We start from the raw sequence: 22,604 nt of genomic DNA on the forward strand, positions 1-22,604 counted from the left end.
GTCTACACGATTAATCAAGCTAGCAGCTCACCTGATGGTCTACTCATGCCCTTCGGTACTATTGAAATTTCACTGACAAAAAGCTTGACATCGGTAAATAAGCTTGAATTTTTGATTCACTTATTTTCATCGGGAAATCGCTGCAAGATCAAGAATATGCCTATCCAATTGGCAGTATAGGTTGGGAGAAAGTTAGCATAATACAAGCCCAAAATGAATATTGCATCAAACATTACATTTCACGCAGTTAAATTTATATAAAATATCAATTCTTACAAAAGTTCAAATCAGAAGTAAACAACGTTAAACATGTACTAAACTTTTTGATGTAATCAACGCATGTAGTAAATCAATCACACGTAAAAAGCAAGATCACTTTCCATTCCAACGTAAAGTTCAAATTTTGTTTTACCAACAACTTGGACACAAGCACTCTTGATGGTTAGAGCATTTCCCTCTGGCTGGGACGGAAGCGATGGGGACCAACATTCTTTTCAATTTCCGATTTTTATGTTTTTGCAGCCGACTCCTGCTGAACTGCGATTATTAATTATTGCACAATCAAGAACGAAGTGGCTCCCACTCAAAGTAATGCAGCGCAAAGGGCTAGAATGTCAACACTGCAGAGAGATGGTTGGAGAAGAGGGAAGTACTTTCGGGATTGCTACCTTCCACTTTATACAGCCGCTAGGGCAATGGCAGAACGGCCAACACAAAAGCGCTGGGAAATTAGCCTTTTTGCACACTTGCTGCATCAAGGAGTAAAACACTGACACGGATGTAGCTGCAGGGGCCCTGAAAAAGAGTTAAAAGCTTTCTAAAGTCGACCCAATAAAAGCACAACACAATCAGGTGAAGTGGTAAAATTCACACTACAAAACAAAGGCCGAATTTCTTGAGGCTACTTTCCAACCATAACAATTGTTAGGACATGGTTAAATTGAATAACACTAGGAGTTTTTAATATGTTTTCAAATAGAAGGCGAAATGTAACTTATAATTTGTGTTATGGAAATGGGACAAGTTCTATGAGAATAGTCTCCCAATGATGCTACTCAATGAGTCGATGCCAATGCACAGATGTAGTATTGCTATCCATTTGGTTCTATGAATGCTTGCTGCATATTTTTTGCTAAATGGCAACTTCGCCAAATTGTTTTTGGCTGATTTCGATGCTTTTTTTTGACAGTGTTTGGATGCAGGAGCAACTCCCCAACTGTGGAAAGAGGTTTAGGATGCGCAAATTGTAATAACAAAGAGAGTTGGTTGTTTAGTGTCAGTATTTTGCCGTTTGGATTGGAAGTTCGGCACACGTCTTATTTGCAGTTCAGCTTTGACACAATTTAGAAAGCATCATAGAGCCTTGCACAACGAAAAAAGGAGCAACAATGTGATAATCGTGTGTACTATAGGTAGAGGTAAGAGCTAGGGCGTGTGTACGTTATATAGCTAGTGACAAACAGCCTTGTTTTGTAGGGATGTAGAGAAACGTTTGACCATTCATAAAAGGTAGCTGAAGTGTCCAAGAGCAACATCGGTTCAAGTGTAGTGCTGTAACAGAACAGCTGTGCACCGCAGTAGCAAGAGCTCTTCCATTTTGGATTAGGCCATGCAAGAAACAGTAGCTAGAGAGTTAGGCCACTCAGTGGAGCTTTTACTTTGTCCATGTAATTAAAATGTATGCATCCTTCCACCAGCGAGCACGCAGACTGCCAAGGTTGAGGAAAAAAGGGAGACGCGCTGCGCACATAAGTTAATTCTGTCAGGTTGAGCCGTGTACAGGAGCTGGGAAAGAATGTTGGTCTTAGACGATTAGATTAGTGTTGCAGTTGTGAAGGACAAACTATGAAAACAGGGCCTGGTATCAGGTAGAAGCCAAGCTAGGTTTGGAGCAATAGTGCCACCAGAGAAAAGTGGCCAGATCATTTCAACTGCAGGTGTTTTTATTAACTAGAACCAATGCGAGAACTTCCTTCCCAAGTGCCTCCAGTGTGTTTTTTTAGCACTGGGGTCCCAAGAGAGATAGAGTAAGGGCATTGTTAGGCATGCAGCGTATTCTCAGATGGAATCGCACGAGGTGATGCCAAATAGTACAGCTTTTAGGTCAAATGAGCCAATCGGCAGTAGCAAATTGACTGGTCTCATGAAGAAGCCATTGTATCACTGGGTGGGTTTGACCTCATTGTTCACACCAGGCCCCCCCGATTGTCTTAACCAACAAGAAGAGCACATTATAGTAACAATTTACTGATGTATAATGAACCAATCACGTTATAGTGTTTTCTGCCAAAGGAACAATTAGGTTATAAGGGGTTGTTATTTAGTTATGCATGACCAATGGGGAGATTAACTACAGAGGATGTTTAGATTTGTGTATGGGTGCGCACCACGGGGAACGTGGGATTATGTTATATCCAATATATTTTGATTATGCCAATGTGCAGTTTTCGGCTATAAAAGTTGTAATTTAGAATAGGCGTGTCGAGCGTGGTTTTCAGCTCTACAGGTCTGACTGACACTCCCGGTCGTATTTGCATGTAATAAAAAACTTTGTATTTTGTAGGGAGCTGTGCACTCATTGACCCACCCCCCCCTTGCGAGTGACCTTTTAAAAAGGGACTTAAAATATATTGTTATTTGGGTCTACCCTACTCCACAAACTGCAGGGGGAGACCCCTGTGCCCTCCCTCCACTATATACACCTTACCAAAGCTTAATCGTATACATGTTTGGGGTATAACAAAAAAGCTGCAAAAACGAAATCAGAGTTTCCATTCTAGAAAAGAGATGTATACCACCCACCCATCTGACAGATGCCCACAAGAAAATAAAATGACAGCGAGGCAGCAAGGTCTTCACATATTAGAGTACGCGCAAATCCCATTTGGTCTCTTGCTTTACATGAAATACTACTACACCTTGCAGGGGAGGAATGGAGATATCTGGCATGGGTGGGGCACGTATAATTTTCTGGCCCATAGTAGTGGCCCAAGCCCACAATGAAGCCTCCCCAACTGCCAGAACAAGTAAACTCAACACCAACCTCTCCCACACATTCACAAGTATATATAGCAGACATTAATTACCTTTTATGCGACATAGCTTTCAGTTAGATTTGTGGTTTCTTTGACACTCTGACTCCAGGAACTCTACCCCATGTCAAACATAGTAACATTATTTCACTAGGATAATAGGATTGGTGAAAAGGAAAAGCTGGGTTTTAAGCCCAGGTTTCCTTATTTCCCAGTAGGATAAATCTGCTCCCATCCTATCCGATCCAAACTTCACTTTTAGACCAATACAAAGAGGTGTTGAAGCTAGAGAATCCATTGATAGAGCCAAGCTATTTCTAAAACAGGAGGTATGGTTTCACTTTCAGAGCCAAGCATGAGCTGGCCAGGAAAAAGATCCATACTTGGCATCCTGCCACCCCAACACAGTATGCATTATATAAATGGTTACAATTATAATTATTTACAGAGTAGCGCTATAGATTAGCCCAAATGTGTGAGACTTTCAATACAGGTATTAAGAAAAATAAGGCAATGTGATGAAAAGTGATTTGCTCAGGATTAGATAACGCATGGTATGTGATGAGTTGAGCCCCGAATTCCAATTTAAAGAGGAGAGGAGATTACACCTTCCATTTAATCTCCATCTTCAATATCAGAACCCACCAACAAAAAGAGTGCTGCAAATCTTTCTTTTTTGTATTAAAGAGTTTGTGGTTAAAAACAAACCTTGATTCCAAGATGACTGCCAGATAATATGTGCTCCGTCCCCCTCTGAAATAATTATCAGAAGCAAGCACAGTGAAGGCTCATGAACGGAGCCCCCTCACAGTCCCGGAAGCAGCACACTACGGTGACTCATCTCGAGCAACAGAGAGACACACACACACACACACACAAACACGCGTGTTCGCACTGCGGCAACCAGGAGGCGAATATTATGTAACAGGAATGGCTCAGCCGGGCTGCAGATAACTGCGTCGAGAAAAGGGATGCACTCCCAACACTCCGGAATGGCCCGGGAATTACAGCAGACCCACAAGGACACAAGAGGCAGCATGGGGGGCGAAGCGGACCCGCAGGCTACATGGAGCCCAGGCGGGAGCGAAGTGGACAGACCGCTCCTACAGCAACCGTCAGCCGGACCCGGGAAAGGGTTCCCTCTTCAGCAGCAGGAAGAGCAGCTCACAGCACGCAGCCAGATGTGAACACGGAGACAGTCTCGGATCTCTGCTCCTAACCCAGGTAATTGCTAACCCTGCCCTGGGCCCGCACCTCCCATCAGTCAATTGGTCCAGTGGGGACAAGAAACTCAGGATATCCCCCCCCCCCCCCCCCAGGCACGGTTCCTCGGCGAGGCCCTCACACTGTCTGGGAGGATAAGCACCTGGCCAAATTCAAGGCTGCACGCCCCCAAGCACGGAACTCCGCACACAAGGGTCCTTAAAACGGACACAGCCCCAGTGAGGGGGGACCCGGGACCAAGGCAATTCTGGCAGCCAAAAGTTTCAAAGCCCACACCCGTGGAGGTATACTCCAGGCACTAAACACTGAGGCCCTGGAAGGAGGGGATCTAAGCTAACACTACGTCCCCTGCACAGTCACCATTTTCCTGCACACAGACTAAGCACACATCGGACACTGAAAACCATAAGCTCCGAAAAGAAAGATCGGAACAGAATCGGGGGGGGGCATTTCAACATAACCTGAACCCCGAGATCACAACTAATGTCGGGAAGCAAAGGCAAAGCAGCAGCAACTAGAAAGCAGCCCCAAATTCCCACCCGGGACAGCACCATCCAACGCTGCTGGTCCAGAGACTCAGGAGCACAGAGACCCCTCAAATAAAACACTAGAACAGTCAACCACACAGGAAGGGGACCTTAACATCACAACCCGCAAAATGGCTGCCTAAAAAAAAAAAAAAAAAAAGAAGAGGACATGGAGGCCTGTTGACAGGATTTCAAAAACAAGAGGAGTCGGTCTTCCAAACACAATTTGAAAGGAACCACAATCCACAGCGGAGATGAGAAATATTGAATCTGGGAGAACGAACCGACACAACTGAAAGGGTCCTACAGGAGGTGGTGGAGGAGGACACCCGCTCCATCAACAATGGCCTCGAGGATCCGGCAAGGGCAATGCAACATCGAGCTGCAATGCGAGGACCTGGAGAACAGGTCCCGTAGATCTAATATTGGCATACGGAACCTCCCAGAATCAGTAGCGGACTCAAGACTTGAAAAATGCGGTCAATCACATTTTTGAAGACCTACTGGACAAGGAGCATGCCGGCGATGCCCCGATAGACAGGGTCCACAGAACAGGCGCGAAGTCCAGAGCTAGGGACGTGATGGCTGCATTGGCTAGATACCCGCAGAAGGAAGCAATCCTCCGCGCAGCCCGACTGGCAGAACCCATACACTAGAATAGGGTGGAAATCTACCTGTACCAAGACCTGGCCCAAGCCACACTCCTCAACAGAAAGGAAATGGGGCCAATTCCGAGACATCTGCAAAACAAACAGATCAAATATAAATGGATCTTTCCATTTGGGCTGCTGTTTCAGTGGGAAGGCAGACAGCATAGGATCACTACTCAACAGGAGGAAATACAGATTCTCCATCTTGAGGATGAGGAGGACACCACCGAGACTAAGAGATTGCTGCAACTCTTGACGTCGGAAACCCTGGGAATGGTCGCAAGTAAACCCAGGACGTAGGTGCACCCTATGACTCACCAGAAGAACCACCCGGGGGCTAAAGAGAACTCATAACAAACAACAGGGCATGGTCTCATATTCCTGATTAACAATCTACTTCAGCACTTCAGGGGACGGAGAGCCTGAAGGACCGCACACTTGAAATTTGGCACTGGAGAGTAAAGCATGTCCATCCCCCGCATGGATGCGCGGTAGACACTTGGGTAATGAAACCCACCCCAGAGCAAAGGGGAGGGGGACAGGGAAGACAAAGGGAGGGAAAGCGAGGGAAAGGGACAGTTGGGCGAAGTTGGGAGCGGGGGTGGGAAACAGGCTCATGTTGGGGAAGGGCCCTTAAGAAAAACCGATCCAGGGGCACCGAACAAAGCATCGACAGGCCAACCCTCACGTATGCTCAAGTTACTCTCTCTGAACATACGGTGGCTGAATACATGGGTGAAGCGGAAAAAGTTGGAAAGGCTGTTAGTGCATCACACACCATATATTATAGCCCTACATGAAACCCATACTCCCACCACCTAAAATTGAGACGATTTCAGTAGGTCTTGCAGGCAAGTGCAAAGTGCAAAGTGCAAAGTGGGTGGGGGGTTGGGGGGGGTCCTGATTGTGGTGAAAAAAAGGGCTTGCCGCCCGGATGTTGTCCACAAAAATAGACAAGGTGGGGAGATCTCTCTTTGTAGTATTGCAAACGGGCACGTATATCCCCACACTCGTCACAGTCTATGCTCCCAACACAGGACAGGATGGATTCCTGAGAAGTGTACTCTCTGACCTAGAGGGGTTTGCCCAGGGGGACACCATACTGATGGGGTCCCACACTAGGTTGAAATCCCCCAACAGGGACAGAAGCTCTAATGCACAACGCCCACAACCCCCACCGTCTTCAGCCCTGCAACAGAAGATGTTAACATCTTGGGCTGCACAATGTGTGGGTTACAATAACGGGAACAGATCCTGGGTACACAGTTTACTCCCACGTACATCACACAGTCTCCCGCATCAACTATATCTGGGCCTCACCTATGCTGTTGGGCAGAATACAACACATACTCTTCCGGTAACCCTCTCTGACCACGCCCCCATAGTTTTAACACAACATACACAGACATTGGAAGGGTCTGTGGAGCTGGTTCCTACCCTAAAGAAGAACTGATACCACTCTGCGGGGGAGGTGGAATCCAAAATCTTGAGAATATTATGAATTTAACAGAGATGCTGAAACATCTGAACCAATGGTATGGGATGCTTTTAAGGCTACCCTTAGGGGAGAGCTGATCGCCCTATTGGGATGTTGGCGAAAGCAACAACGGGCCCTGGAAACCCAATTAGAAAGCGATCTCCAGTACGTCATGGATAGAATAAAGTACAACACCTCTAGGAAGCTACGGAAAGATTAGAGGGCAACTAAATCTCCTCCAAATGGGGTCCGCTAGCGCTTAAACATAGGTATTACATACACGTCAATAAAGCAGAAACTATTGGTGAGACAACTCAAGCAGAAGACGGCAGCCCAAACAATTAAGGGGATCACTACCCCGCAGGGGGGTGTGGCTCACTCTGCCCCCAACATTGCGGCAGTTTGTAACCTTCTACACAGAGCTATATAAATACGACAATCCAGATGACACTCCAGAATGACTACCTTAGGACACGCACCCTCCCGAAGATCTCCCAGACAGTGTGCGTAGCACTAGACACCGATATTACACAGGAGGTGGTTATCCACGCAATAAAACTCCTACCCATGAACAAAGCCGTGAGCCCCGACGGATACACAGCAGGGTTCTACAAAGCATATCAGCACGTCCTGGCCCCTAGACTGATGTCCCTCTTTAATTTGTTCACACAAGCAGGAGGCATTGCCCCCCTCAATGGAAGAGGCCAAAATACAACCCCAAGCTGGACAAAGACCCAGCGCAATGTGGTTCATACAAACCCATAGCACTGATCAATTTAGATGCAAAACTACACCAGAATTCTGGCCACTAGACTGGAACCCCTATTATCACATTTGATTCACCCAGACCAATCGGGTTTTATCTGTCACCGACAAACACATGACAAGATCAGAAGGGTCATCCATATCCTAGATAAAAACCCCAAAGAAAAGGGACCCTGTGGGTCTCAGTTACTAGACACAGAAAAGGCTTTCAACAGGGTGGAATGGGCCTTTCTTTTTAATACACTGGGGAAGATGGGCATTGAGCCAAAATATATGGCTATGGTGCGTGCTAACTACAGGGACCCGACCGCATGACCTTCAATGAATGGACTAACAAGAGTTACTAAACAGGGTTGCCCCCTTTCACCACTCCTTTTTGCCATATACCTTGAGCCCTTTATGTCTACAATCTGTACAAACAGCGACATCAAGGGTGTACAGTTTGGACGGGAAGAACACACAGTCATGGCTTATGCAAACGACATGCTCTTGACCCTCGCTGACCCAGAGAATTCCCTCCAGGCGGTGATTCGGGAGATCCAACAATTAGGCAAAGTATCAGGACTGAAAGTGTATCTAGTAAAGTCAGGGGGGTGGGGGGTTCTGTTCCAAGGGCAGAACATAAACACTCGCCCCGTTTAAGATAGACATGGTGCTGTTCGAAACAGACAGGATGCAATACCTTCAGCTTCTTCAATGGCTAATGGATCCACTACAGAGGAAGGCGGCCACTCAGAATAGGGCAAGATGCGGAACCAGGTGCTACCCCAAAATATATGACCACATGGGAAGAAACGCTAAGGGAACCCATTCAACAGTAAGATTGGGAAGGGCTCTGGCAGGATATCCCAAGACGGACTTAAGCAATGCAAATAAGAGTTCTGGTATAAGCTCATGATGCTGGCATTCTACTCCCACTCGCATGAAACAAACATACCCCAAGGAGTGCTGGAGGGGATGTGGCGGGGTGGGGGACTGGCTGCACACTTGGTGGAGGTGCCCAAAACTGGCAGTGTACTGGAAACGAATTAATCAACATCTGCATGCAATATTTGGAACAGAGACACCCAGGGGGCCACGGTAGAGTCTACTGTGTCTAAATGGACACACCAATAGGCAACGACTACCCGCAAAGCATATATAATTCTATCATTGGCAGCTCTTGAAGTAATTGCAACAAAAAAAATGAAAGGCCAAGGATCACCCCCCTCCCCCAGTAGAACGGGATTGGTTGGCCAAGGTTTGGCAGTTCATAGCAATGGAATGGATGACAATCATTACAGGGGGGATAAGCCCCAACTCACATCAAATAGCTTCAATGGGCATTGAAGAGGAGAGACCCAAAGTAGTTTGCCAGATTTTACTCTCCAATTTCATGTTATTCAAGGGCTGTACTAAAACATGGTCCAATAAATCTGGCTTCCAAAACACCAAATGTATCAACAAGTGGGAAGTTTGTGTGCGCGCGTTTTGGTTTACAACAAACCTGTCACATCGTTTCCAGTAGGAAAATTCAAAAATAATAGTTACACAATCACTAAAACAAGTAGAAAAAAAAAAATCTTAAAAATTGTCCACCTCATAAAATGATCAGCTACTAAATGCTGTACAGTTCATTACTTCTTGGATGACCCTACAGAAACCAATAATCATAGGAGTAAAAGAGCCATTGCGCATTTGAACCCAAAAGAATTCAGACAATAAAAAAACAACATCAGAGACAAATGTACTGAAGTGAAAAACTCATAGCTGTCATTTAACCACACTCCTTTACAAGATGGTACCATGATTCTGCCTGACCCTTAGTATTGCAAAAACAGCAGGTTCTATGGTATCCGCTCCAGAAATAGCACAGATTTCACCAGTGATAGAAGTGTTCATGCGAAATATGAAATAAGTCTACCGGAACATCGGACAAGGACATTGGTGCAGATAAGGTGGCAGATTTCTCAGTTTCCTTTCTTGTGCAGGAGGCAGCTTATATAGTTTAGATGACAAATGGGAGTTGATCCAGTCTCTCTTTCGAATAACTTCACTGAATTATTCTCCTTTAAAAGCTTCAAGAGAAATCCCTAGATCACACAAAATGTTCCCACACCTGCATACCAATTTGTTAAAGTGCGCACATGCATTAGAGGAGAGGCAATCTGAAAGGACTTTAAACATGGAGTTAGGGGAACAGGAGAACATTTTAAAATACAAAGACAAGACGTTCCATCTTGCCCAGGCTCCCAAAGTAGTAAGGTCCAATCTGGTTTTATTCTGGCTACTGGCACACACTGCCTAAGGGCCAAAACTCTCCTTCACAAAATGTCTTCCCGACGACCAAGCATTGCACAATTTTCTAAGTGCCAACATTCCAAGCCATAAACTATAGCACAAACATTGTAACATCTCACAAGAAGAATTAATGATAAGCAAAACACTTGTGTTCGATTCTCATCCGAGCAGCAAACGAGTTAATCAATTAAACATCTGAAATCCAAGGTAACAAAGATGTTTTGTAACCTCCAATTGGTTTCCTTCAAGATTCAAACTAAAATTGTGGATTTTTTTTTTAACCCCTGAAAAGCATATTATTGGACCTAGCAATGTTCTCTTCCAATTATTTTTTTACACAATTATGAACCACATCCAGTTCCCTCTGTAGCCCAAAAGTAGAATCAAACAATATAATGGTCTGGACATGTCAGTGTCAAATGCACAGGGAAATGCACCCCCCTTTAAAAGCAACCCCCAAATCAGACAGAGGTTAAAGAGACAGGGAACCGACACGCATCCCTGTCCAAGGCATTACAATAATTTTCAGAAATTGAATAATAGTTTGCCAATTACATTTATCTTGATTAGCAAACAGCCCCATTTGATTAGCAATGTTGTACTAACATTTTTAAAGTCCACAGAAGTTGTGTACCCAAGACATAAAATGACTAGACCTGCAGGTCGATTAACTTAGTTTACCTACTTGACCTAAGACAAATGCACAACACATGGCAACTGAGGAAATGCGCTCTCTCCCTAAAATTATGCATGTCACCACAAACCCAATTTATGTTTGGCACACTGCTGCCACACAGAGGCCAGCCATGCACAGTGAAGCTTTTACTTGACATTTACTGCAAACTACATGTTAAATAAACGTTTCAAATATCCTTGCAAACGCTACACGCCCTACATAAAATCAACTTGAGTGGACGAGTAGGCTTTGCGAACCATGAATGAGCGTCTGTAAAATGGAAAAGGATAGCTGCATGAATCGACATAGATAGATATGATAAATGGGCTCTGTAAACACTTTGGTCAGCTCCATCCCGCAGGTACAAATATAAAATGCAAATATAATCAGAGCAAACTGAGCTCTGGAGGTTGACTACAGGGTATGGCATTGCAGTAGATCTGTAGATATATAACTGGAACTATTGGTTGCTACTTTGCGTTATCAATTTAGCTTTGTGTATTCATCATGTAAGAGCAAAGAAAGTAAGAGACTCAGAAGAGTTGAAGGCATAGCAGGCAGAGAACTAGGCAAATTAGGGGGGGGGGGTATTGTAGTTTGCGCCAATCTCACTTTCAGTGTATCTGGAATAAAGCTACAGTATGATGAAATGGAGGATCAGCTCATATGAGCACCAGTTGAATGCATCACCAGGTCACAGAACTAGGTTTGCCAACAAAAGCATTTGGCTGGGTGATCAGAATATAAAAGTGTTCACTTATTAATATGATGCATCTTCCCCAACAACATGAAACTTAGTTAACACTTGAAGATTTAGATACACTAACATAATCTTTGTTATGAAGTATGGAAATATAGTAGTGTTTTACAGTAGCAATACTGAGATTATACATCATGTAAGAATTTACATTTTTAGGAATGGAATTGCAGGTCTGGCTCCCAAAAAAAAAAAAAAAGTTAACACATACTGGTCTTTGCCAAACAGAATATAGTTAGCTTAATAAATAGCATCACGATTACTTATTTTCAATTATTTGAAAAAGAAAAAAAATATCATGCATAGAAGTCGGACACAGGCCTTCGGCACTAAGTGGTGGAGATGATTACTGCTGCACTCCGTCATTAGCCCATTTTAACTTGCAGTGAACAGATACAAGTGGGTAGAGAGTGCCCTCAGCGCAAGGGAGGAATGCAGCATGAGCAGTGCTTTCATTGAACTGGGTAACTTAGATAGCTAGCTTTGCTACACAAGTGTCAATTTAATTAGCAAACCTACAGAATTGCACAGCAAATTGCTATGCAACACTGCTTATTCTATGCCTTGCTCTCTTAACACCTCCATGTGACCATCTCAGGGCTGATACTTCCCCACACGCAGACAACTTGAGAGAGCAAGGATTATCCATAGAAGACCCGGTTTGATGCCCCAAAAATGTAATTTGTGTCACAGGCCCAAATTACAAGGTTAAAGGTAGCAGATACGTCCACACTTGCAGTTTAGATATCTGCACACTCCCTATGTTCAGCTTGCTTTTGCATGCATGCAACCAAGTACCCGTTCAGTTGGCAGATGACGACCGATATCTGCACTCAAAAATAGCCTACCTCTCGAAATGAATGCACGCTGTGAAGTTAACTTGGTTTAATAACAGCCTTTGGGAGAGAGGCTAGACAACTCATTGGAGATGGAACTAACCAGAGTCTCCCAGACCACAGATACAGTAGATATACATTTCCAGAACAGTTAATATCCTCCCACATTTCCCTCATGTCCACTTACAAACTCATCACCGAAAATACAAATGGGTTGTCCCTATACAAGGAAATCTAACCACCACAATCACATTGGCTGCCTTCACTGTGCACTATCCCCTTACACATACATTGCAAATACAAGCCCAACCCTCTTCTTGGGTTTCTTTCTGCAAGACACACAACCCTAACTTCCACTTAGTCACAGACCTGCAACGCTACATCTGACACACATTGTTTATGTAGGAACACTGAGGCTATAAAGCCCCAACAGAATGGCTGTGTTGATTGGGCACTAACTCGTTTCTCAACACTCTGGATTATTCTTGAAGTCCACTCGCACCCTTTCATTATGCGACCAACAATTCAACTCATCAGGCCTCCGTTTCCATTATAATCTTTTTCCTGCTAATCTATTTGACCATCTCATAAACCCATGGTCATCTCCGCTCCCAGTCACCCTTTTACAGTTCTAGCCACTATCCCTAGATTGACAGTGCCAAGTGGCAGATGTTTCTTCAGCCACTTGAACAACAATTTCCAAGTTAAGAAACCCAGGGCCCATGCCTTCATTCTATTTCAGCTCCAAATAGCTCTTTTCACATTGTTGCAGCTAATCCTCTGCCAATTGATACTTTCCTCCTTTGCCAGTAAGTCTTCCAAACAAGCGAGAAATCTATTTTACAAACCCAGGCCTCCGTTTAAGCGTGTTCAAAACTACTGCATTCCCTCATAATGGGTTTCCCATTCAAGAGCCTTTTTCCACTTTGTATGAAGCTCTGCGCTCTCATTGCAGTAAGTTACACAATGTGTTCCATATTATGTTAACACAATTCTTTCTTCATTCTGCTGCTACATGTATGCAAATCTAAATATATCATTCTTGACACAAAACACTAAAAGTCATTTTTAAAAATCATTAACTATTCTAGATACATGCAAAACTACAACAGTTTAATAATATCACCTCCATTCTTAACATTAATATGGCGTGTGCAACATGAATCTTTTCTTTCAATCTACCGCAACACATCCCACCAACTTTTTGAAACCCCATTGATAGGGTCCAATCTACATGAATTCATGTCCCAACTTTGTAGTTTCTGCAGAATTATTGAAGCACATACCTTGAACGAAACAGCCAATAAGGAAATGGGACAGTAATTCAAGGGTGACAAACGGTCCCCTTTTTAATATATTGGCACCATTACTGCCTCACGCCATGACATTGGAATATAATAAGTTATAATTTGCTTAAAATAAACTTGTTCGGACCATCGCCCGTCACAGGGTTTGCAATTGAGGAGAGCTGGGAGCTATTTAGCTCCTGCTTCTAACATAGTAGAACCTGGGTAACTTGAAACCAACAGCTACTATGAGGTATTTGTGGCTCCTATGGTCAACTGGTGCTTTCCAAACATGTAAATATGATATTAACTTTGAGCATTTGTGAATGTTAATAAAGAAGAATTAGAACACATTTAAGCACAAGTGTTCTTATAAAAAGGACAAAGTCAAAAGGAGCAGCTCTGGTAGCTCCAGGTTCCCGTGCGGTAGTTCCTTCCTACAGGATGAGGCCTGACACCCAGGAGCTAGTTTTAGCTCCTGCTCAACGAATCTCAATTTCAAAACCCTGCCATCATGTATAGTCGCTCTTTAAAACAAGGTCCAATATGTCACTGGGGCCAGTCTATTAGTGGTCTGTATCCAGAGCCAAAACATCAGTGAGTACACACAGCCGGGCAAGTGGCACAGCGAGTAGAGCGCTCGCTTTGACATCCGTGCAGAGCCCGCTAACGCAGGTTCGAATCCCGGCGGGGCCAAACTCAGCCTTTCATCCCTCCGAGGTCGATAAATGAGCACCACACCCTGTGGGTAATAATAAGCAGCGCTCAGATACCCGAGGGTTCGCAGCGCTATATAAATACCAAATTATTATTATTAATTGTACAAAGATTATAATCAGCACCATATAATTAGCACCCGGGGCAGGCGCCACAGCCAATCAGGTCGCCCAGAACGCAGGCTGAACCTCATGGTATAAGTCTGCATATCAAACTGCTCAGGTCCGCCCTGCCATTTTCTCTCCCCACCCTAACTCGCACTCAGCTAAAAAGTATGCAACACAGTACCACTCCCCTTATGTCCACCAAGCCAACATGGAAGAAGGGGCTCCGACAAGAGCCTTGCTTCCATTTGCATGACAACCATGTAAGGTTAGTTGTTCTTTCAAGAAAACGGGTTGCACACGCGCCACGACGCATTGGGTCACAGCAATAAATGCCTATTAGGGACAAACCTCTGGTGCTAAAAGCATAATGAGGAGTACCTCGGCCGTATCAGGTGGCAACGTCCCTGAGCCATTGTTAAAGGCCAGAGCTGTTAGCACCTGGTATGGACTTCGGAACTCGTCATTATGGCGATATGACAACTCATAATTGTAATCTTGTCTATACAACCATGTGTACTTTCAGAGCACCAAGTCACATGATACAAACAACCTGAAAAAATATAATAAGTCTTAATTGACACATATGTTCATAAAGCAAGTATGCCTCACTATCACAAAAAGGAAAGGGGTCAAGCCAGCCCCACTGCATGCAGTTCAGGGACAGATCTCGGCAACAAGCAACCTGCTGACCTTCCATTCCAGTTGTATACTGCTATCCCATTTACTCTATGCTCCTTACCAATCACCCTCTGTGTCCTTCACTTGCACCTCATACAATTCTCAATACCCCAGTTCCTTACCATGAATTTTCAGACATACGTTTCCCCTTTGCTCCTCCACCCTTCAAAATTTAACAAAAAAAAAAAACAACCAAAAAAAACAAAAAAAAATAAAAATCAAGAAAGGCAGGGCTATCAAACCACTGCAGATGGCAATCCATAACATGTCTCCAGGTAGCATAAGATCCCTACTAGGTTAACCCTAGTCAGATTCTTAGATCAGGGACACATACATGCAGTGGCTGGGTATGAGGAGAGCACTAGTAGAATTAGGTTTCTTTCAGCAACCACAGTTTTATAATTTGAGGTTTTGTTCTGCACTCATTTTTTTAAAAAGTGCTATTTAAGAGTTTTTTTTAAAGGGAAACAAGCATAATCAGCCTTTAGCCAAATTGAAATGATATACACTAGCTGTTAGTGCCTACTAGTCCTGGCCGTGCACCCGCAGGAGAGCCAACGTGCCCACTGGTCGAGGCCTGAAGCCATACCATGTGGGTGCTTTGCGAGGGGCAAGGCTCCCACTAACTATGGCCCACCACCACCCCCAAAACCATATGTAGGGAGAACTGGTCAAAGCAATGTGTTTATAGGGCCCGCATCCGTCTCCCCAAGAGGCAGCTGGGCTCCCTCCGCCCATTGCAGGTCAGCAGACCGCTAACCGTCCTCCTGTAAGCCACAGGTGGCCCATGGATGATCAGCCAGGTCAAATGCCCAGCTGAAGAACAAAGCCCTGACTAACGACCCACCAATATTGCTAGTACCGCACAGATTAGGGGGGAATAATGTACCTCTCGGAGGACCCATATCATTCTCTGTACGGGAGAGGGCAAGCCCGAAAGCTGCTCTATTCCCCTGCTTATGTTGTGCAAGTCAGCTGTAGTCCATGGACCACACGGATGGCATGCAGACCCCAGAGAAGAAAAAGTATTTTCTTGAACTTTAGGGTGCATATTCTCTGGAACCGTGCCTAAGTGCGGTCCTTCCGAGTGGTTTGTGGACTCCTCAAAGGTCTGGGGCTACAAAGGCTGCACTTCAAAAAATGTTTGACCTTCATGACTAACGAGATTAGCAGTGTTTGGATAATCTTTATCTGGGGTTTGACCACTTTTGGATTTGCACCAAATCACAAAAGGATTTAGAGAGTCAGGCCAAGGGTGTGGGTCTGTCGCATATCCACCTTGTGACTTGGGCAGCAGGAAGAGAAAAAACTGACCTCTAACAACTGAAGGGGAAATGTATGTTTTGGGACCCCACAGACAAGAATAACTCAAAACTCTTCAGTCGAGGGTATATTATTGTAGGAAAGTTTTCAACAAAGTTGTAAGTTTCACAAAAAAGGTTCTCCTTCTGTAGGGAGTCCAACTTAATCAGAAACACCTCTAGAAGAGTTACAGGTTAACCTGGCCAAAAGCACTAAGGCAAGCCATTATTTTCCGGCAAGGAGATATTAATGCTAACAAACATTCTTGAATGCCCTGAAAAATGCTGCAGTCCAGTACATTGCACTAATGGTTGTTTTTTTCAGGATGAGAGGGGCTGTGCAATTAGCAGGTATCCATGGATGTGCCTTATTGGCCAAGTTTATTATTTAGAAATAAGACCCTGGTTGGGCTGTTTGCTCTTCACACATACGAACTGCCAAGCACCATGTGTCAGTTTCAGGCCGTCTTGCGGCAGTCATTGGGCAATGCAGGCTTTGAGGAAAAATGTTTGGTGCATATTCTTGTGTGATGGGTGCAGTTACACTGAAGCCTGGGGGCTATGGTAAACAGATAAAAAGTGGTAGACGTTAATGCACATGCTTTAAGTAATATGGCCATACCAATACAATGTACCTTAATGCAGGGGGAAGTGACGTTTCATGCTACTTGTCAGGTCTAAAAAAATAAAAATGTTACATGCCCCCTCAAGTGTCCACATACATACATGTCGAGGATGAATTATTACTAGTTAATTTCAAGTACACATTTTGGAGCGTGCCTTAATTTTGTGACTCACTATTGCTCCTCTTTCAACAACCAACCCCCAAATGTAGTAAGCATTGCCTGTGTGCTTGAGTACTATCTTGGCTGCATAAACAGAGCAAGAGGTCAGAAATGAGGGGGAAGAGCTATCCACCTTACCCCTGAGTAACTTGCCTCCTAAAGGTGCAAACAGATATAGTGGTACCAGTCCTCCAGATAAGCATCGTACCAAGCATTTTTTATGCATTACAATCCTGGAAACGCGACATCTTTATTATTTTCCTGCATAATGATCCACACCAGTTTAGAGCAGAGGGCAGTGTAAAGGTCAGGCTACTTAACAGAAACAGAACACGTCCTTTGATTTTTATCTACATGGATGTAATTGCAGGCCATGGAGAAAAGCCTCTGAAACAGAATTATTTCTCTGAATACTTTCACATTCAGCTTCAGCTGTGCTATGTGTATAGATGCTCATGGAGCAAACAGAAACATTGTGCATATTTATGTTCCTTGCATTATAGGATCATATAATTAATAAGATGGAAAACTGAGTTACAACTGAGAATTCTCTGTTGTAACAAAGTATGTTTTATTCCCAGTGAAAGCAACCTGCTATGTGTGAGCAAAGAGTTAACAAGCTTTACCGGCTTTTGTACCCTTGCTTTATACACAAGGGAAACTCAGTTCGTTCTCATCTGTTCCATTGGTGAAAGGGTGTTTGAGCCACTGCACCATGTGCTTTATCTGTTAAGTGAGAGTAACCTGTTTTTCTGTCACAATGCAGAAAGCTGCCGCATGGTAAGGATTTCCCTACAGTTTTAACTCTTTCCACATGCCGGCTGGATGTCACATACTTTTTACTCTCTTCCAAAGGAGAAAACTCATTTTACTCTCTTGAAATCACATTTACTCTCAAATTTTAAAAATAGGGAGCAGAATACTCACACCTCAAGATCTTATCTGGATCAATGAGCGGTACCACATTTGCACAGCAATTACATAACCTCCTTGGGTAAAGGTTGCCTATGGAACAAGATGAAGCGCATAATGTTGAACCCAACCAAAACGTGACAAGCGCCTAGCCGATCATTTGGCCTGAAAATCATCACTTCATTTAATTTCCCATTGATGTGTCACATGGGTCTGGTCAAATGTTAAAATGTTATAAAAGGGTCCAACTCATCACAGCTTGATTAACTTCAAGAACCCATTAAATTATACAACAGGCAGGCACATCTGCTAGAGGTTAGTTGGATTTTTTTAATGTGAACATTTCTGGGGCATTAGAAGCGTGGGGCTGCAGCAAATAACAAGGAATAACCCCAAAGAGCATAAACACATGGCGGTCTCACAAGCAATCAAGTAGATCCCAAACTGAAAGGGTCAGCATTGGGTAACAGAAAAGGAGTCGCATTGCCTCGTTATTCTTGGTGTGCCTGGGAGATTTGGACATGAGGTGAAGCAGCCCCCACACAAATGGTACTCCTTACTGCTCACATTGAATGCAGTGCGAGATTGGAAGCTATAACAGGGGAGGGTGTGGGGCAGAAAAGTTGTGTGATAAATAAGGAGAAGAAATGTGTTTAAATGTATGGCCAGATAGATGCCCATATGCATTTTTGTCGAGGCTGATCACTTGTGGATATGCACACTGCCATAGTTACAGGGATATAATTAAAGACTTAAAGAACAGGAACTAAAAGCAGCACTTTGTGAGAGGTCAGAACTGTTACGGGGCACAACTTTGTGAAGGTTTTTAAAAAGATGCTATTTTATTAACTCAAAACGTTGCAAAAACAGTTCACAACAAGATAACTGTCTCTCCTTATAATCTGGAGAATTCCCCTTCCCCAGATTCAAGCAGGATTCTGTTTAACAGTTCCAAAAGACTAAGGACATCCTGTCTTGTAACAAAGTTCCAACAGTTCTTTATGGTTCCAACTGGATAACAAATGATCCAACGCTTCAGAATTGTTCAACAAAGGATTGTCCCCTTTCACTTGTAATAGTAAGAACTCAAACAACCTTCTTCGCATAAACCAAGAACACTTCCCTAGTTCATCAACATAAAAATTGTCTTTCAGCTACACGCACCAAACTTTGCCTTCAAAGTATTGCTGGTGATATAGTATCAATAGAGGCAACCCCTAGCCAGGAATAATAACTAACAATTGTGTGCCGGCATGACAGAAGCAACTATGCTCAGCCAAACGCTCTCAAGAAATCATATACAACCCACAAAGTGCTCACCAACCCAGCCTAAAATTCTACAAATGAACCGGCAATAGCCCCCTCACCACCCCTGCCTCGAGACCAACTCAAGAGTGAAATCTATTACCACAAACCCCTATTGCAGACTCCCCCGGCGCACTAAGCTCCGTAACCGTCCCATATGATGCTACTCACCGGTAACGGCATACACTCATTCCTACCATTATGCTCACCCTCCACTTTATACCAACAAATAATACAACACAGCTACAACCCTCAATCAATTCGCCCTAGCTGCACACATACCTACTTCACTCATAACACAGCTATACCCCACGAACAAAACGGCCTAGCAGCACACAATTTTTTGCACATAGCTGCCAGAATGCAGACTCAGAGACCACCCTCAAAGCTGCGCAATTAACACTGATCTATTACATCCACCATACTACACTTAGCACTCGAAAGCAGCCAACACGTGCAGTCCGCACCGGCTGCACACATACCAAGTACACCCAAGCACTATATGCTACATTACTCTCGCAACCGATACGGACCATGGTCCCAGAGGGCGTGCAACGCACAGCGCTTTGAGATCATACCAAATGGTACATAAGGCACTATACAAATGCACTATAACATAAAAGAACAGTTGTTTTATAACATATTTGTTTGGAAACATGTATATACTTCTGAAGCAGTTTATATGATACTTCAACAAAGAAAGCTTGTCAGGATGATTCGTTAACACTACTTCAAAGCACTTCATAAACATGGTTTACTCCCCTGCCCGGGCAGCATAAAGTGCTATCATAACCTCTGACCCGATATACTCCCCTGCCAGGTCAGCAAATTACAAACAAGTGCCTCTTCGGTTGATATCAGCTCAAAACAACTTTGCAATGCCTCTTGCTTCAAAACACCAGGTTTTAAGCAATTCTTTGTGTAAGACAAGATTCACATTGGTGTTGACTTCCAAAACCTCTGCAAGTTATGATCCTCTCCTTCCGAATAACCTTTTCCAGAGGGGCAGCCTTCTTGCCACTTTTGGTTTCCACACTTCATCAACCAAACAATGACAATGGTACGGTCTTATTCTAATTCTTCCTTGACTTTGGCAATGTGTGTTTATACAAGCTTTTGCTATGCACTTCTTCAAACATCGGCAAGAAGATTTACAAACTCTGGGACCTTCAGTCTTTGGCAAGGCTTGTTGATCTTACATTGCCTTGCTTTAACTTTCTTTTGGCTTAGGTAATGGTAGTTTGTAATGGGCTCTGAAATTATCACCCCATCTTGTTGCTGGGTTTTAAGTAAACTCACATGCTTGTAGTGTCAATTGAGGTTACAAAATAATGCTTTCTCTGCTTTTGGCCAGCTCGGTATTTAAAATTGCCCTTGTTCGTGTTTTCCTCTACGCTATGGTTTTCTTATTTTTAAGTACCTGCTCTGAGCATGCGAGCGGTCACAGAGCGCTCTGATGTCACAATAGCTTTGTGAACTGCCCGGGTATGGCGTGTGCATCTGTTTCCGTCTCTGCTCCTAGCAGTCAGGCAATCAGTGGCAGACTGTAAGCGCAGTCCACGCCACTCACACACCGAGCTTCCACTGCTCCAAAGGTGCCCACCTGTCACCAGAGATAGCCTTGTTAATGGCTGCGCAGCCTCTGAAGTCCAGGTTTCCAGAGGGCAAGCTTCCTTCACCAACGTTACCCACTGTGCAACCTCTGCAATTAAAGCATCTGAGGATGAAGACCCTCTTAGGACAGGCTACTGCTCGACAGTGGTCCAGGAATCTTCTCGCTCCTCAGGGGGCTTTTAAAGTCTCCTAGCCTCCCTCAGGTGTGGGTCATTCCCATTAACAAGCCGCACTTTGCAGTTTTGTTCCTCTGCAGCCCTCTTCTTCGTCCCAGTACCGGGGGGACTACGGGACTTTGAGTCCATAATGCAAATTTTCTTTTTCTAATGGGAATCTTATTTTTATGCTCATTTCCTTTCCTAATTATATTCGTTAAGATAACGTTACAAGGATAATTGAACAGACTTGATTTTACAAAGAAATAAAGACTTTTACAGTCTAAATTGGTATGGTTTTCAGACTTGTCTTTACTATTCCTTTGGAGTCTAGGGGAGAATCCAATTTTATGAGTTTCACTGTTTTTAAAAGGGTTTACATTTCTTCCAATGCCCGAGAGTCTATGACTGTCTTTACCCACCTTAAAATGTTCAACAAGAAGTAAAAAGCTATGACAATAAGCCATTACAAACTTTGGTATCATTGACATTTTTCCATGGAGAAGGATAATGCGCCTTACCCAATGGAGTCCTTTTATTCCCCCTGGGCCCTTTCTCCTCCTAGGTGATCCCAGGTAAACATAAGCTCAGGATCAGATTGCGTCTGCCTTTGCTGGCCATCTGGGAGTAGACTTTAGGTAGAGTCTTTGTGGGGACTCTGCAGAATTCAACACCATGTGTACCAGGCATAACCCAGTAAGCAGAAGCGACCTCAGGTAACGACCAGCAAGTACCTAGCGTGCCACAAATCTACCTCCCATGTGTGATCCAAAGAGTAACTTTCTGCTGTTTACTTATGACCAATTGTGCAATGTCTTCTAGGAGCCAAACGCTACTTCATACACATTCCCAACCACAGTGTGTCAATGTCAGTAGGCATGTTCATATGGTATCCGTTGCCTTGGGAAACCAAAGGTTGCTCTTGGGAGTGGTTAGTGTCAAGCCAAGCAAGCTAACCTGGACTAGAACCACGAGCTAAATAGCTATCAGCATATTTCTAACCCTGTCGGTATGCTGTGCATGAAAATATCCAAATACATTAGCAGTTAAGATTTTTTGTCCATCATCCGAACGAAGCATGTGGGCTTAGAGTTTGGCATGTCATAGTGCTTTGGGGCTAGAACATTAAGCTGAAGCATAGATAAAAGGTGTCTCAGTGAAAGGACTATGGCAATGGCCAGAAAAGCCAGAAGGAGAGACCAAGAAAGCCAAAGGATAGCCGACCAAACGACTTGGTAGGTTCTGGGGCTAACCATTTTTTTTGTTGCAAGTTGAAGAAAGAGTGATAAGATATCAATGCATGCTTAAAAAATATATATAAATAAAATAACCTTGTGAATTGTAGGAGTTGCATCACTGTATGGTAGACAATCATCTTGCACAGTGCTACGACTCATCATGCACCAGCAACCAATCAGAGCATACTGTACATCAACATGGGCTGTGCAGTGGTAAGCAGGTGTGTTCCTTTTCACCAGATTCTCCCACACAACTTCTATTTAGGTGCCTATTGGAAGCTG

At 43.9% G+C, this 22,604-nt stretch overlaps 1 protein-coding gene across 2 annotated transcripts in view; it reads right to left on the minus strand.

The window, feature by feature from the left end:
- UBE2W (ubiquitin conjugating enzyme E2 W) overlaps positions 1-22,604 on the minus strand; it is a 508,430-nt gene that overhangs the window by 472,264 nt on the left and 13,562 nt on the right. The window contains exon 1 of one of the 2 annotated variants that reach the window (XM_069621215.1): positions 18,026-18,103. The exons of the other annotated variant lie outside the window; for it this stretch is intronic. The gene's annotated coding sequence lies outside the window, so the exon portion shown is untranslated. Of the gene's footprint in view, positions 1-18,025; positions 18,104-22,604 lie in introns of those variants that run through there. 2 annotated transcript variants of the gene reach the window in all.

This window comes from Ambystoma mexicanum, chromosome 5q (assembly GCF_040938575.1).
Source record: "Ambystoma mexicanum isolate Mex_15411 chromosome 5q, UKY_AmexF1_1, whole genome shotgun sequence".
Lineage (NCBI taxonomy): Eukaryota > Metazoa > Chordata > Amphibia > Caudata > Ambystomatidae > Ambystoma > Ambystoma mexicanum.